Source organism: Crocuta crocuta, unplaced genomic scaffold (genome assembly GCF_008692635.1).
Source record: "Crocuta crocuta isolate KB4526 unplaced genomic scaffold, BGI_CrCroc_1.0 scaffold415, whole genome shotgun sequence".
Taxonomy (NCBI): domain Eukaryota; kingdom Metazoa; phylum Chordata; class Mammalia; order Carnivora; family Hyaenidae; genus Crocuta; species Crocuta crocuta.
In genome coordinates, this window is record NW_027531525.1 from 744,966 (window position 1) to 760,128 (window position 15,163).

General features: G+C 40.3%; 1 pseudogene; it reads left to right on the forward strand.

The window, feature by feature from the left end:
• The first annotated feature begins 5,814 nt into the window (after positions 1-5,814).
• LOC144238686 (glyceraldehyde-3-phosphate dehydrogenase pseudogene) lies at positions 5,815-7,972 on the forward strand (annotated as a pseudogene).
• The last annotated feature ends 7,191 nt before the right edge of the window (positions 7,973-15,163 follow it).

Here is a 15,163-nt window from a genome sequence, read left to right on the forward strand (position 1 = left end):
ATATTTTAAACATGTATAAAAGTAGAGATAATAGTGACGTGAGCCCCCATGAAACCATTATACCATGCTTCTGGTTATCAATACATGACCGATCTTCTGTCATTTACACTCACACCACCCAGATTATTTTGAAGTAAATCTTAGACATCAGATTATTCCCTACATAAATATTCCAGTGTGTATCTCTAAAAGATAAAGGTTCTTAAACAAATCCAACTACAAGACCATGAACACATCTGAAACAAATTAACAATAATTTCTTAAAGCCATCAATCATGTCAGTATTCACACTCTCCTTTTTTCATACACTTAAAAAAATAACTTGTTTGAGTTGAGATCCAAATAAGATCCACGTACAAAACATTGAGCTATTTTTGTATCATTACGAATTCATGGATTTAACCATATTCTATGTGTTGACCCATTACAGTTTTGTGCCTATTAATATCCATGTTGTCCCATCTTTGGCCAGTGGGAACTTACTCAAATTGGCTTCTGGGTTGTTGAGTCTCTGTATTTGGCATGACATTAGTACCCTTTAATAGGTTCTTTACTTTCTGGTATGATGAACTGTCATAGGCTTTTTTGGAGCACTTCCTGCCCCAGACCTGGAATCAGCCATTTCTCCAAGGAGATCATTAGTGGATCATTAGTGGAAATGATGTATAAATACCAAAACCTAGGCAGTAGGAGTGTCACTGATACCAGATTGATCATTGTTTCTAAGCCTTTCCGTAGACAGAGCAAGGGGATTTTATTTATATATAATTTTACAATATATATAAAATTATTATGTATATTATGTATATTATGTATAATTATCATATAAATAGATTAAATAAATCCCAAACTCACACTGACACTTCAAATCCAGATGGAAGGCTATGGAGTTTTTACCTAACCTCACCAGTCTTTCATCTGTACCTCTTTCAAACCTGCTGAACATTTCAGTTCTCTAAAATATCAACGTAAGTACTCATTTAGTTTACCCCATCATATTCCATAATAATAATACCTAGTCTACCACCAATAAGGTTATTACAGAGAATAATAACAGATTCCCCACCCCCACCCCCCTTAGGCCATATTCCGCTAAGGATGTAAGTCAGCTATTGTGTTTTCAGTCACCTGGAATAGTTCCCTGTATGGTTATGCTACCACCTGTTAGGCCAGTTAGGTTCATGTGTTCCATTTCACTTCTTCTTCTTCTTTCTATTTTTTTTTTAATTTGAGAGAGAGAGAGAAGGAGAGAGAGTGTGTGTGTAAGCAGGGCTGAAGGTCAGAGGAAGAGAGAGAGAATCCCAAACGGAGCTCAAGCCCACAACCCTGGGATCATGACCCGAGCAAGAGTCGGACACTCAACCGACTAAGCCACCCGGGCGCCCCTAGAGACACTTTTTAAATGTATGTGATTTTGCTTTATAATTCTGTAAAACATTTATATGGATCCAAAGCCAAATCAGCAAAATGAAGTATATTCAGAGAAGTCTAGCTTGTAGTTCTGTCCTCTCCATAGTACTCCCCTCCTCCTTTGATAATAGGTACCCATTTTAACAATTTATGGTTTATCTTCTCACTTTAAAAAATAAGAAAATATGCCAGTATATCAGTATCCTTCCTTTCTCCACCTTGCTTGTTTCCACTTGCATTAAGAAATTTTTTCAGTCCTTAGAAATAACAAAATGAGATTATCGGCTGTACTTTCAGTGAAGTCTGAAGCAGGGCGGCAGGGTTACCTGATTCTGTGAGGGTGCAAGAGTCTGATGGACTTATATTGACCAAACTATTTTACAACTCTGTAGAGAAAGTTAGGTTATAAAAAATGAATAACTCTGGAGATGATTCTTGTACCTAAAAATGCAAATGAGTTTTGTCTAGTAGATTCTACTGAACAGAGAATGTAAATAGCCATCACTTCGGTTCTTATTTGAACCAGTTTTAATATCTTACTGATTCCTTACCAATTGATGAGCTGAATAAAATATTGACCCATGTTCATTTTATATTTGTACAAGTTATATTCTCAGATTTTTGGAAACTACTTTAGCAAGTAGTACAGTTTTTTAGTATAGATGTCTTCTGCTTTCATTCCTGGACATGCCTGAGAACAACTCCACAGTAGTATATATGGTCCTCATTTATTGTTCTGGCCATTTAGCATCTTTTGAACAATCTCGTTATGTTTGGAGAATTTCCCACATTATACTTTTTACTTCTCCAAGTTGGAAGCCAAAACTCTGTCTCCAAGCCTTCGTTGCCGTTAAGGTACAGACATGTGACCCAGCCTTGGCCGATCAGGCACACTCCTAGAAGACATCGGTTCAGGATGAGTATGGGATGAACCAGGCCTTGTAGGCTTTTTGATAAGGACGGTAGAGGAGATGTCCCACAGCGGCTGCGGCGTATCTTTGCGTCTGGTCCCCAGTGTCACGTGCATAAGTGTTCATATCAAATACTGTGTCTGTTGAGTAGCAGTAGAGGATGAGCAGCATTCCTTGTGTGGTTTGGGACTTGAGAAGGGGGACAGCATCTCCACGCCTGATTTTCTGGCCTTTACAGAGATTTTATGAGCTTCCTATAATTTTTTTTAAAAGTAAGCTCTACACCCAAATGTGGGGTTTGAACTCAAGACCCCAAGATCCAGAGTCACATGCTCTACCAACTGAGCCAGTCAGGCAGCCCTACTATTTTAAAATACATTGTAGCTCCCAGGTAGATGAGCCCAGTGATGACATCCAGAGAGTGTAGGGTTTGGGGAAACAAGGGATGAGACTCAGCAGGTAGGTTGGAAAGCTGGTGTGCCCAGGAACAGAAGGAACTCCAGAAGAAAGCTATCTTGGGACCCTCAGTTACCTCAGATTATCTTTTTCTGTCCTTGTTTATACATCTGATATCATACCTAATTTTTTGCTTTTGCTTTTATTTTTTGCACCAAAGCCTTGGTGCCTTTATATGTATTTATGCCTCCTGATATAGCTTCCTTAGTGAGAAATGTGCATAAAAACAAATTTCTTTCAACAAATTAAAAAATATAGACAACCGTTTTTATTTTTGTTTTTAATTTTTTTTTTTAATGTTTTATTTATTTCTAGGAGAGAGAGAGACAGCGTGAGCAGGGGAGGGTCAGAGAGAGAGAGAGTCACAGACTTTGAAACAGGCTCCAGGCTCTGAGCTGGCAGTCAGCACAGAGCCCAACGCGGGGCCCAAACCCACGAACTGCGAGATCATTACCTAAGCGAAAGTCGGATGCTTAACCGACTGTTTTTAGAAAGGTTCAATTTTGTTTTTCTTAGTCGTTATTTCTCTGCCTGACAGAGTCTATAAACCTATACTCAGTACAGAGCATGAATGTAGTAGTTGGGCAAAAGATAGATGTCTTCCGCCTTCCTTCCTGGACACTGCCTAATGGGACTTAAGAAAGACTTGTCTGAGGTCACTGTGGAAGTGACTGGTAGATCTGGAACTCAGAGTCCACACTCTTTTTACTGTCCCTTGCTGCATGGACTGGGTATTTTATATCAAGCTGGGCCTCTCTAAAACTGTGAGAAATAAATTCTGTTGTTTATAAACCTCCCAGTTTAGGTATTTTGTTATAGACACCTGAGCAAACTAAGACATCTATTTCACACACAGACCTCATACTTAAAACAACTAGTTTTCTTCATGTGTCCAGAACATCCGTGCTTATCATCCTCTGCACCTCATGCTCACTTTCTTATTATAACAGCCCCAGCTAACATTTGCTGGATGCCAATTATATGCCAATGTATGTGCTAGACTCTTCGTACATTATTATTCAGTATATGTGTTGGTGAAGCGAGCACTTCATGTATTATTATTCTGTCTTTACAACACGATGAGTTAGATACAATTATTATCCTCATTTTACAGAGGGGAAATGAAAGTTCTGAGAGGTTATAAAACTTGTTCAAGATGACAGAACTGATTGTTGACATGGAATTGAACCCAGTTTTTATAGTAGTGCTTTCCCAACAGTATTATTTTGCCTCCTACTGTCTGGAATTTCCTTCTCTTCATTTCTGCCTCTTGAAATCCTGTTGCTCCTTCATGACCCATTCAAAAACACACCTCTTAAAAAAAAACAAAAAACAAAAAACCAAACAGGGCACCTGGGTGGCTCAGTCAGTTGAGCATCCGACTTCAACTCGGGTCATGATCTCACGGTACATGGGTTCAAGCCCCGTGTCCGGCTCTGTGCTGGCAGCTAGCTCAGAGCCTGGAGCCTGCTTCAGATTCTGTGTCTCCCTCTGTCTCGGACCCTTCCCTGCTCACGCTGTCTCTTTCGCTCTCTCAAAAAATAAAATAAAAAACATTAGAAAACAAAACAAACAAAAAACCCCACCAAACTTCCTTTATCCCCAACTTGATGTCTTTTTTTTTAATCTCTATAGTGCTTTGAGACTCTTCAAGAATCTCATAGATTCTAAGAACACAAAAATCATCCTTTTAATTTTCTACTTACTATCACAATTATTTATGTCTTTGCCATACGGATTAGCCTCTTGAGTGCAGGAGTTGTGTACATCGTACTCATCTTTGTGTCCTCCACAGTATGTATGGCAATGATACTGTTGGCACTCACTAAATATTTACTGACATGATTTGAATTATTTCAGCAGCCTTCAATCTAGTCTACCTTGTACTTCTGAGACACATTTTTATCATGCCATTTTTTTTTTTTTTTTTTTTTTTTTCCAGTGCTCTCTGTTGTGTGCTGCATTTCCTCACAATCTGGCGCATACTTGAGCATTTTACTCAATTTAGAACAGATTTTTAACTCTCAACCTCTGCTGTAGTCATGCGGGTCTTGTGGGCCTCCCACATTGTGTGACCAGTCGTGTCTTTCTGAAATGGTCTGTCCATACCTTGACTTCTCTTCTCTTGAAAGACCTACCGCAGCACCGCCTCTCCACGAAGCCTTCTCTAACTAGCTCACTCATCTTTCTTTTCTCTATATTTCTACGACACTTGCAAATTATAACCCACAGTTTGAACTTATTCCATATTTTATTACATAAGATAGTTTTTACATTTTTTTAAATGTTTATTCTTAAAGAGAGCTTGAGCAGGGGAGGGGCAGAGGGAGACGGAGACACAGAATCCAAACCAGGCTCCAGGCTCTGAGCTGTCAGCACAGAGCCCGACGTGGGGCTTGAACTCATGAACCGTGAGATCATGACCTGAGCCGAAGTCGAACACTTAACCGACTGAGCCCCCCAGGCGCCCCGCATGATAGTTTTATCTCACCAGCTAGTTTGAGAATGAAGAATCCTGTCTTACTCATCTTTGTATTGTTCTGTGGCTTAACAAATGTGTAGGCCATAACTAAGGAATATTTTTTGGCTTGATTTCCTAATTATAATCTTCTGTATGTTTTATCTTCACTTCTGATTCATAACCCATTTGGCAGTGGTTTCTAAGGCCTTCCCCCCACCCTGAGGCTTTTAGTCTCAGGTTTCTCTGCAGTTTATGTTCTCCTGGTGTGTAAAAGTCTATAAAAATCTACAGTATTCCAAGACATTAAGGGAACATGTCATTACATAGTCTACCCCATGTACACATCATCCATTTTTATAAAACTAAAATCATCCTGCAACACTCCGGAGCTGTAGGTTGGGGTTTTTGTGTGGCAGGCTTCTTTGAAATGGATCACCCTGGCTGTTGCAAATTTACTTTGCCACAGATGTTCCCCGACTTACAATTTTTCAACTTTATGATGGTACGAAAGTGATACACGTTCAGCAGAAACCTCATCTCAGATTTTGAATTTTGATCTTTTCCTAAGCTAGTGACATGTGGTATGATGCTGCCCATCACCTGCAGCCGGGTGCCAGCCACACAGTCATGGGGGTGAACCACCAGTGCCCCGGTAGCTATTCTGTACCCACACAACCATTCCGTTTTGTCGCTTTCAGTATCCATCAGATATTTGGCCTTTATTATACAGTAGGCTTTGTGTTAGAGGATGTTACCCAGTTGTAGGCTGATACAAGTGTTCCGAGCATGCTTGCAGTAGACAAGGCTAAGCTATGGTGTTTAGCAGGTTAGGTGTATTAAATGCATTCTCAACTATAATTAAGTTTCAACTTACGATGGGTTTGGGTGGTTGTAACCCCATCATAAGTTGAGGAAGATCTGTAGCAAGATTAAAAACAGATAAAAACAAGGAAACCTGCTATAGTACTTGTAAATTTTCTGTAGAATGCTGCTTCCCTTCTATAGCAGATGAAGAAACATCGCCTGGATGATGTGGAAAAGGGAAATGAAAGCAGAATAAGGAAGCTTAGTGCCTTCTCCATGTTTTAAAGTCACCCTCTCTTAGCCTTATGTACCCTTGAAATGAACTGCTTCAGGTTTCTGTGAGGAACTATCTTATTTAGTCTTAAAGGAAAGGGCTCTGAATTTTAGGATGATACTGATGTTAGTTTTATTCTCTGTTAATTTACCCAAGTGATTAACTCTGTGCTAGGGATTTAATAACAACATTATTTCCATTGTTGAAATAGCTCACTTATTACTGACCCTTCTGCCCAAGAAATACACAAAAATGGGATGGAAGAATACCCTGATTAGAGTATAGGAGACTAACAAATTAATTACCTCTTTGTTAAAATTATCTAGTTTACACTTTGAGGAAAGAAAACAGGGATCTCTGTTCCTTCCCATTCGACAGATAGCTGCATCTTCTGGTGTGGTGCCAACCATGTCCCAGAGACACGAAGGTGAAGCTCGGAGTACATGGAGTTAGTTGTATTGGGTGCTGGTCAACAGGGCTGCTTTCAACATCAGTGACCTCTTCATTGACCTCAATTACACGTCTACATGTTCCAGTATGATTCTACCCACAGCTAATTCAGTTCTACTATTTCTATCAAGATCACCCGTGACTGGTTTCAGTGGCACATTCAAGGCTGAGAACAGGAAACTTGTCATCAATGGAAAGCCCATCTCCATCTTCCAGGACCGAGATCCTGACAACATCAAATGGAGTGAGGGTGGTGCTGAGTATGCTGTGGAGTCCACTGGGGTCTTCATCACCATGGAGAAAGCTGGGGCTCACTTGAAGTGTGGGGCCAAGAGGGTCGTCATCTCTACACCTTCAGCTGATGTCCCCATGTTTGTGATAGGCACGAACCATGAGGTTCGAACCATGATAGGCACGAAGTATGACAACTCTCTCAATATTGTCAGCAATGCCTCTTGCACCACCAGCCGCTTGGTCCCACTGGCCAAGGTGTTCCATGACAATTTTGGTATCATGGAAGGACTCATGACCACAGCTCATGCCGTCACTGCCACCTGGAAGACACAGCCCCGCAGGAAGCTGTGATGCGATGATCAAGGGGCTGCCCAGAACATCATCCTCCTATTGGTGCCACCAGGCTGTGGGCAATGTCAGCCCTGAGCTGAATGAGCTCACTGGCATAGCCTTCCATGTCCCCAGCCCCAATGTCGTAGAACTGACTTGGCACCTGGAGAAAGCTGCCAAATACAAAGACATCAAGAAGGTGGTAAAGCAGGCATCAGAGGACCCCCTCAAGGCATCCTTGGGTACACTGAGGACTAGGTTGTCCCCTGTGACTTTAATAGGGACATTCACCCTTCCACCTTTGATGCTGGGGCTGGCATCTCTTTCAGTGAGCACTTTGACCACTTTGTCAACCTCATTTCCTGCTATGACAATGAATTTGGCTACAGCACCTCATGGTGGACCTTATGGTACACATGGCCTCCAAGGAGTAACAGCCCCCTGGACTGCCAACCCCAGCAAGAGCAAGATGAAGAGAGAGGCCCTCAGCTGCTGGGGAATCCTTGCCCCAAATCATCTCCCAGCACACTAAGAATGTCCCAGGCTCTACACCATTCCCATCCCAGATCCCCTGAAGAAGGGGAGGGGCTTGAGGAGTCATGCCTTGTCATGTACCATCAATAAAGTATACTGTACCCAGCATCCCCTCCCCAAAAGGGAACATGATTCTCGAATCATTGAGGAAAATAGGAACGTTCTAAATTAAAAATACACATTATTTTTAATACTTTCTGTATAGATTATCTGCATGGTGCATTTTTCACTGGAGATTCTTGATCCTGGTGGACATTCCCCATTATCCTGGGTGCTTCTTTCTATTACTTGGCAATGTTTGTTCTAAGGAGGAAGGTTAATTTTACCAAGAGATCAAAGTAAGACATAACTAAGAATTACTTGAGGTACCAAAGATAAGACCCTTCCCCCAAGTATATAATGACCGTGACACATTTGGTGTGTTAACAATCAATTGCAAGGTAAGTCACAATAAGTTTGTTAGTAGTAATAAAGTACCAAAATTTCCAACTGATCTATCTAAGAATTAACTGGAGCAGATTCAGGTTATCTCTGTAATAACATCACTTTGATAATGTGTGTATTTCAGTATGCCTTCTGGGAGAGGAAGGGGGAATAGTTTATAGATAGCTCCCAGAGACATTATTTTGTGAATGTATCATGGAAATACGTCATAAATGTGAATATCTGTCTTCTCTGCAATAGTGAAGAAAAGTTGAAAATACCTGAGCCAAAGAACGTCTGACAGTGTAAATTATTTGTTTTTGTCACTTAGTTTCCATTTCCCCTTCTTATGGCAATAGAAGGGGGATTTAAAATGGAGACCATCCCCCATAACACACACACTCCTGGGCTTAAGATAGAAGTAACTTCACCCCTGGTTCCAAGAATAGATGTAGGTCCCAAGATTAGCCTATCAAAGTTTTGCATCCCTTTGGCTACAGTGACTAGAAATTTTTTTTTCTGTGATAACTAGCAGAAAGAATTGAACCTTTTATGGGAACTGTATTGCCAAAGAACCCCCAAGCCTAACAGTCTGTTGCTTTTCTAGGCTCACAGCTGAAGTTGAGTATCCAAAAAAGGCATTTCCCCTATGCCCACCTCTGGCAGAGCCGTGGAGAATAAGGACAAACAAGGTCATCTAGTAGGAAGAACCAGAGGTCATGGTGGACAATAAGAAAGATCTTTACAGAAACAGAACTAGAGGTTCCTGTTGGCTGGCCAAGAAATTCACTTTACCAACAGGGAGTCTTTATTCCTGCCTAGCAGGATATAATTTATGCTGCAGCACAGTGATAGCTGTGTGCTATTTTCCATCCATTCACCCCTTTCCAGAGTTAGACTTTTCATGTAGTTACTACCCTGTTTTTTCTTCATCAATTTAGTTATCAGACAGATTTTAGGTTGCCAAGCCTCAAGGGGCCATTTCCAAATTGATGAAGAAGTCTATATGTGTATATGTATATATATATCCTGGTCTTAACAGCTGAACCAGATAAAGCCCTGGGTTTTTTCACTGGGGAGGGGGTATTGGTAAGTACTCTTTTATATAGGCATGAACAGTTCTTTTTTTAATATTTTATTTAAGTAATCTCTACCCCCAGTGTGGGGCTCAAACTTATAACCCGAGATCAAGAGTCATATGCTCTTCCCACTGAGCCAACCAGATGCCCATAGGCATGAACACTTTTTAACAACCATTCACCTCTTTCTTTTCAGGAGAATTCTAATTTTGCTTAGAGAAATGCTCTTCATAGGGCCATGGGCTGAAATGAAGTCAGAGAGGTAGCCTGGGACCAGATCATACTGGTAGCCGCTTAAGAATGTTTGTATTATATTCTAAATTCACTAAAATATAAGCTCCATGGGGCGCCAGGGTGGTCAGTCAGCTAAGCATCAGACTCTTGATTTTGGCTCAGATTCCTGAGATCCAGCCCTGCACTGGGCTCTGTGCTGATGGCACTGAGCCTGCTTGGGATTCTCTTCCTCTCTCTGCTCCTATCACCCATACTCTCTTTCTCTCAAAAATAAATATTAAAAAATATATAGATATAGATATATGTATATAGATAAATAGATAGATAGATAGATAGATAGATATAACCTCTGTGAGATTGTGGATTTTTGTCACTGCTGCATTTCCAGAACAGTGCCCAGCTTGTTAAATGAAAGTGTAATGGGAGGGCTTTGCACAGGGCAATGATCTGACCTGGTGTACAGAGACCAGATACAGTGTGAGCTACAGCAGAGCAGGGTTTCGTGGGAGTGGGGAGTTAGTGGGGCCACCGTAGACCCCACCAGGGCTCAGATGATGGGGACTTAAACTGGGAGATCATGGTAGAGGTAAAGAAGTGGCCAGATTCACATATTTTGAAGATGGAGGGACAAAATTTGCTAATATAGACCATAAAAGAAGTTGAGAAGATAGGAATCACAACAAAACAGTGACTGAGCAATGTTTAGTTCAAAATTACATGGCTGGATAATGAAGCTTTAAGTAGTCATTAGAACTTCTCTCTTTGATTCTTTTTTTATTTTTTTAAGTTTATTTATTTTGAGAGAGAGAGAGAGCATGCAGGGGAGGGGCAGAGAGAGAGAGAGAGGGAGGGAGAATCTCAGGCAGGCTCCATGTGCAGCATGGAGCCCAATGTGGGGCTTGATCCCATAAACATGAGATCATGACCTGAACTGAAATCAAGAGTCAGACGCTCAACTGACTGAGCCACCCAGGCACCCCTGATTCTTTTTTAAATTTTATTTATTATTATTTTTTAAAAATATTTTCAAATAAGTTTATTTATTTATTTTGAGAGAGAGAGAAAGCGTGAGTGGTGGAGGGGCAGAGAGAGAGGAGAGAGCAAGAATCCCAAGTAGGCTCCAGACCAGCGCAGAGTCTGATGTGGGGCTTGAACCCAGGAACTGTGAGCTCAAGTCAGGCGGTTAACTGACTCAGCCACCCAGGTGCCTTCCTGATTCGTTTTTTTTTTTTTAATTATGTTAAAATACACATAAAATTTACCATTTTAATGATTTTTAAGTATACAATTTCATGGCATTAAATACATTCACAATAGTGTGTAATTATTACCACAATCTATTTCTAGAATTTTTTTAAAAAGACTGTTTTTTAGAGTTTTACGCTTATAGCAAAATTAAGCTGAAAATATAGAAAATTCTAAAACATAATCCCACACCCTCCCCTACTTAGAACCTTTTCATCATTCCAAACAGAAACGTTAACACCCATTAAACAATATCTCCCTATTCTACCCGCTCCCCAGCCTCTCCTAATAGACATAGCCTCTTCTTTGTGTCTCTAAATTTGCCTCTTTTAAATGCCACATATAAAGTGGAATCATTTGTCCTTTTGTGTCTGGCTTATTTTCAGTGCTATTCCATGGCATAGTATCTATCAGTTATCATATTAAAGTATGTAGTATACATCATGTAATTCCTTTTGAAGACTGTATAATATTCCATTGCACGTATATACTACATTTTCTTTATCCGTTCATCTGTTGATGGATGCTTGAGTTGTTTCCACTTTTTAGCTATTGTGAACAATGCTGTGAAAAACATTAGCGTACAAGTATCTGTTTGAGTCCCTGCTTTCAATTCTTTTGTATATGCAGCTAGCCTGGAATTGCTATTTCATATGGTAATTTCTTTTTGAGAGAAAAAGTGTGTGTGTGTGAGCCGGGGAGGGACAGAGAATTTCAAGCAGATTTCACACTATCAGTGCAGAGCCCAGGGTGGGGCTTGAACTCATTAACCGTAAGATCATGAGCTGGGCTGCAATGAAGAGTCAGATGCTCAACCAGCTGAGCCACCCACGCACCCCAGATCATATGGTGATTCGGTTTAATTTTTTGAGGAACTACCAAACTGTTTACACAGCACTTGGATCATTTTACATTCCCACCAGCAATATTTCAGAGTTCCAATTTCTCCACATACTTGCCACACTTAATATTTTCTGCTTTTTTGTAACAGCCATCCTGATGGGTGTGAAGCGGCATCTCATTATGCTTTTGATCTGCACTTCCTTAATATCTAGTGATGAGCATATTTTCCTGTGTTTAATAATCATCTTAAGGGGCGCCTGGGTGGCTTAGTCGGTTAAGCGTCCGACTTTCGCTTAGGTCATGATCTCGCGGTTCGTGGGTTCAAGCCCCGCGTCGGACTCTGTGCTGACTGCCAGCTCAGAGCCTGGAGCCTGTTTCAGTCTGTGACTCCCTCTCTCTCTGACCCTCCCCTGCTCACGCTGTCTCTCTCTCTCTCTCTCCTAGAAATAAATAAAACATTAAAAAAAAATAAAAAAAAATAATCATCTTAATATTTTCTCTGGAGAAATGTCTATTTAAGTCATTTGCCCAGTATTACATTGGGTTGTTTTGTTGTTGTTGAGTTGTAGGTGTTCTTTATATGTTCTGGATAGCAATTCCTCATTAGATATGTGATTTGCAAGTTTCTCCCATTCTCTAGGTTGTCTTTCATTCTCTTGAGTGACACTTTGATGCAGTTCTTAGTGTTGATGAAATCCAATTATCTGTTTTGTTTTTTTTTCTTTTGTTGATTTTACTGTGTCATGTCTAAGAAAAGCCAAGAAGGGCGCCTGTATGGCTCAGCTGGTTAAGCATCGGGCTTCAGCTCAGGTCTGATTTCACTGTTCGTGAGTTCAAGCCCTGCACCGGGCTCCAGCACAGAGCCTAGAGCCTCTTTCAGATTCTGTGTCTCCCTCTCTCTCTGACCCTCTCCCATTCACACTTTTTGTGTGTCTCTCTCTCAAAAATAAATAAAAAACATTAAAAATTTTTAAAAAGCCCAGAAGATTTAGCTCTATATATTTACTAAGAGTTTTATAGTTTTAGCTCTTAAACCTAGATTTTTAAACCATTTTGAATTAATTTTGTATATAGTGTGAGCTTGCATTTCACTTTTATTCTTTTAAATGAGATTATTCACTTGCCCCGGCATCATTTGTTGAAAGGACTATTCTTTCACCATTGAATTATCTTGGTGCCTGTGTTGAAATCCAATGGAACATAAATGAGAGTTTATTTCTATATTTTTAATCCTATTCCACTGATCTATATCCTTATGCCAGTAATACACTGTCTTGATTCCTGTTGGTTTGTAGTAAGTTTTGAAATTGGCAAGTGTGAGTCCTCCAACATTGTTCTTTTGCAAGATTGTTTTAGCTATACTTGATTTCTTGATGTCCATATGATTTTAGTGTCAGCTTGTTAATTTCTACAAGGAAACACCCCTGGGATTTTGATAGGAATTGTTTTTGAATCTATAGATCAGTTTGGGGAATGCAGCCATCTTAATGATATTATCTTCTAATTCATGAACATGGGATGTCTTTCCATTTATTTAGGTTTTCTGAATATCTTTCACAAGTGTTTTTTAGTTTTCAGAGTATAAATATTGCATAGTTAGATGGGTTCCTAAGTATTTTATTCTTTTTGATGCTGTTGTAAACGGCATTTTTGTTTTTATTTTAGAGAGAGAGTAGACAAGCAGGGGAAAGGGGGAGAGAGAGAGAATGAACAGGGGATGGGCAGAGAGAGGGAAACAAAGGATCCAAAGCAGGCTGTGCACTGAGACCAGGGAGCCTAGAACTCACGAGCTGTGAGATCATGACCTGAGTCAAAGTCGGATGTCCAAATGATTGAGCCACTCAGGCATCCCACAGAGAGAGAATCTTAAGGAAGCTCCATTCTCAGTGCAGATCCCAACACGGGGCTCAAGCCCATGACCCTGAGATCATGACCTGAGTCGGATACTCAATCGACTGAGCTGGCATTCTTTTTCTTAATTTTATTTTCAGTCTGTTTATTGCTACTCCATAGAAATAACATTAATGTCTTTTTTAAAGTTTATTATTTTTGAGAGAGAAAGAGGGAGAGAATGAGTGGGGGAGGGGCAAAGAGAAGGAAAGAGAGAATCCCAAGCAGGCTTGTGCTGTTAGTGTGGAGCCTGATGCGGGGTTCGAACTCAAACTGTGAGATCTGAGCTGAAACCAAGAGTCAGCTACTTAACCAAATAAGCAACCCAGGTGCCCCAACATTAATTTCTATATATTGATCTTGTACCTTGCAGTTTTGCGGAGCTTATTTATTAGTTCTAATAGTTTTTTAGTTAATTCCTTAGAATTTTCTTACAATCTTGTCATCTGCAAAAGTGTAACATCTTTACTCTGTCAAATCTATATATAAAGAGAGAGTCTGAAGAAACCAAGCCTTTAGGCTTAAAGGGCTTCACCCAGAAGTGAAAAACTAGGTTCTTGAAGTCCTTGGACAAACTCAGCTTGTAAGTGTTAGGAAGCCTGTCAATCAATCACTCACAAAGGCTTTTCAAGGGCAGAAGAGCCTGAACATTCAGCCAAAAGGATATGTACTGTAAAAAGAATAAAACTTCCCAGGATTTCTACACTATCAGGGCCACTAAAAGTTTAATGGACTGTCACTTGTAAGTTTTCATTTCCTCGTCACAGCATCTGTGAAGTATAGTGAGAAGCCAGGTATACTGCAGTGGGTAAGAGTGAGGACCTTAGATTCAGAAAGAGCGAGCAATCAGCCCAATCTAGAGTAGGACACATTCTGCTGGGAAGATGGGCTGGCTTCTCCATGAAATCAGTTATGGGAAGGAAAAAACCTGTGTGTTTGGGGGAGTGCAGGTCGGGCCATTATTGTCGTGGAAAATAGAACACTTAGAAACAGCCAAGTGCAATGTGTAAAACTGTTTGGATACTGATTTGAATAAACAGTAAAATGGCACTTTTAAACAACTGGAGAAAATTTTAAATGTACTGAACAGTGAATGATATTAAGAAACAAGTGTTCAATTTGTTTGGCATGCCAGTGGCATGGTGATTATATTAAAAAATTCCCGAGGTGTATAATGATTATGAGTGAAATGATATCTGGGATTTGCTTTAAAATACTAAATTTTGGAAAATGGAAGAGGAATGGATGATAGACGATTGGAAAATGTTGATTAGTTGTTCGAGATGGATGATATGTACATGAGGCTTCACTCTATTACTCTCTTTTTGCATACATTTAAAATGTTCAGGGGCACCTGGGGGGCTCAGTCCGTTGAGCATCCAACTGTTCATTTGGGTTTAGATCATGATCCCAGGGTCATGGGATGGAGCCTGTATTGGGCTCCACACTGAGCATGGGGCCTGCATAAGATTCTCTCTCTCTGTCTCTCTCTCTCTTCCCCCACCTCCACTGCTTGCGCACTCTCTCCCTCTCTAAAATTAAAAAATTATATAATGACAGATTTAACTGCACAATTAAAGATTTT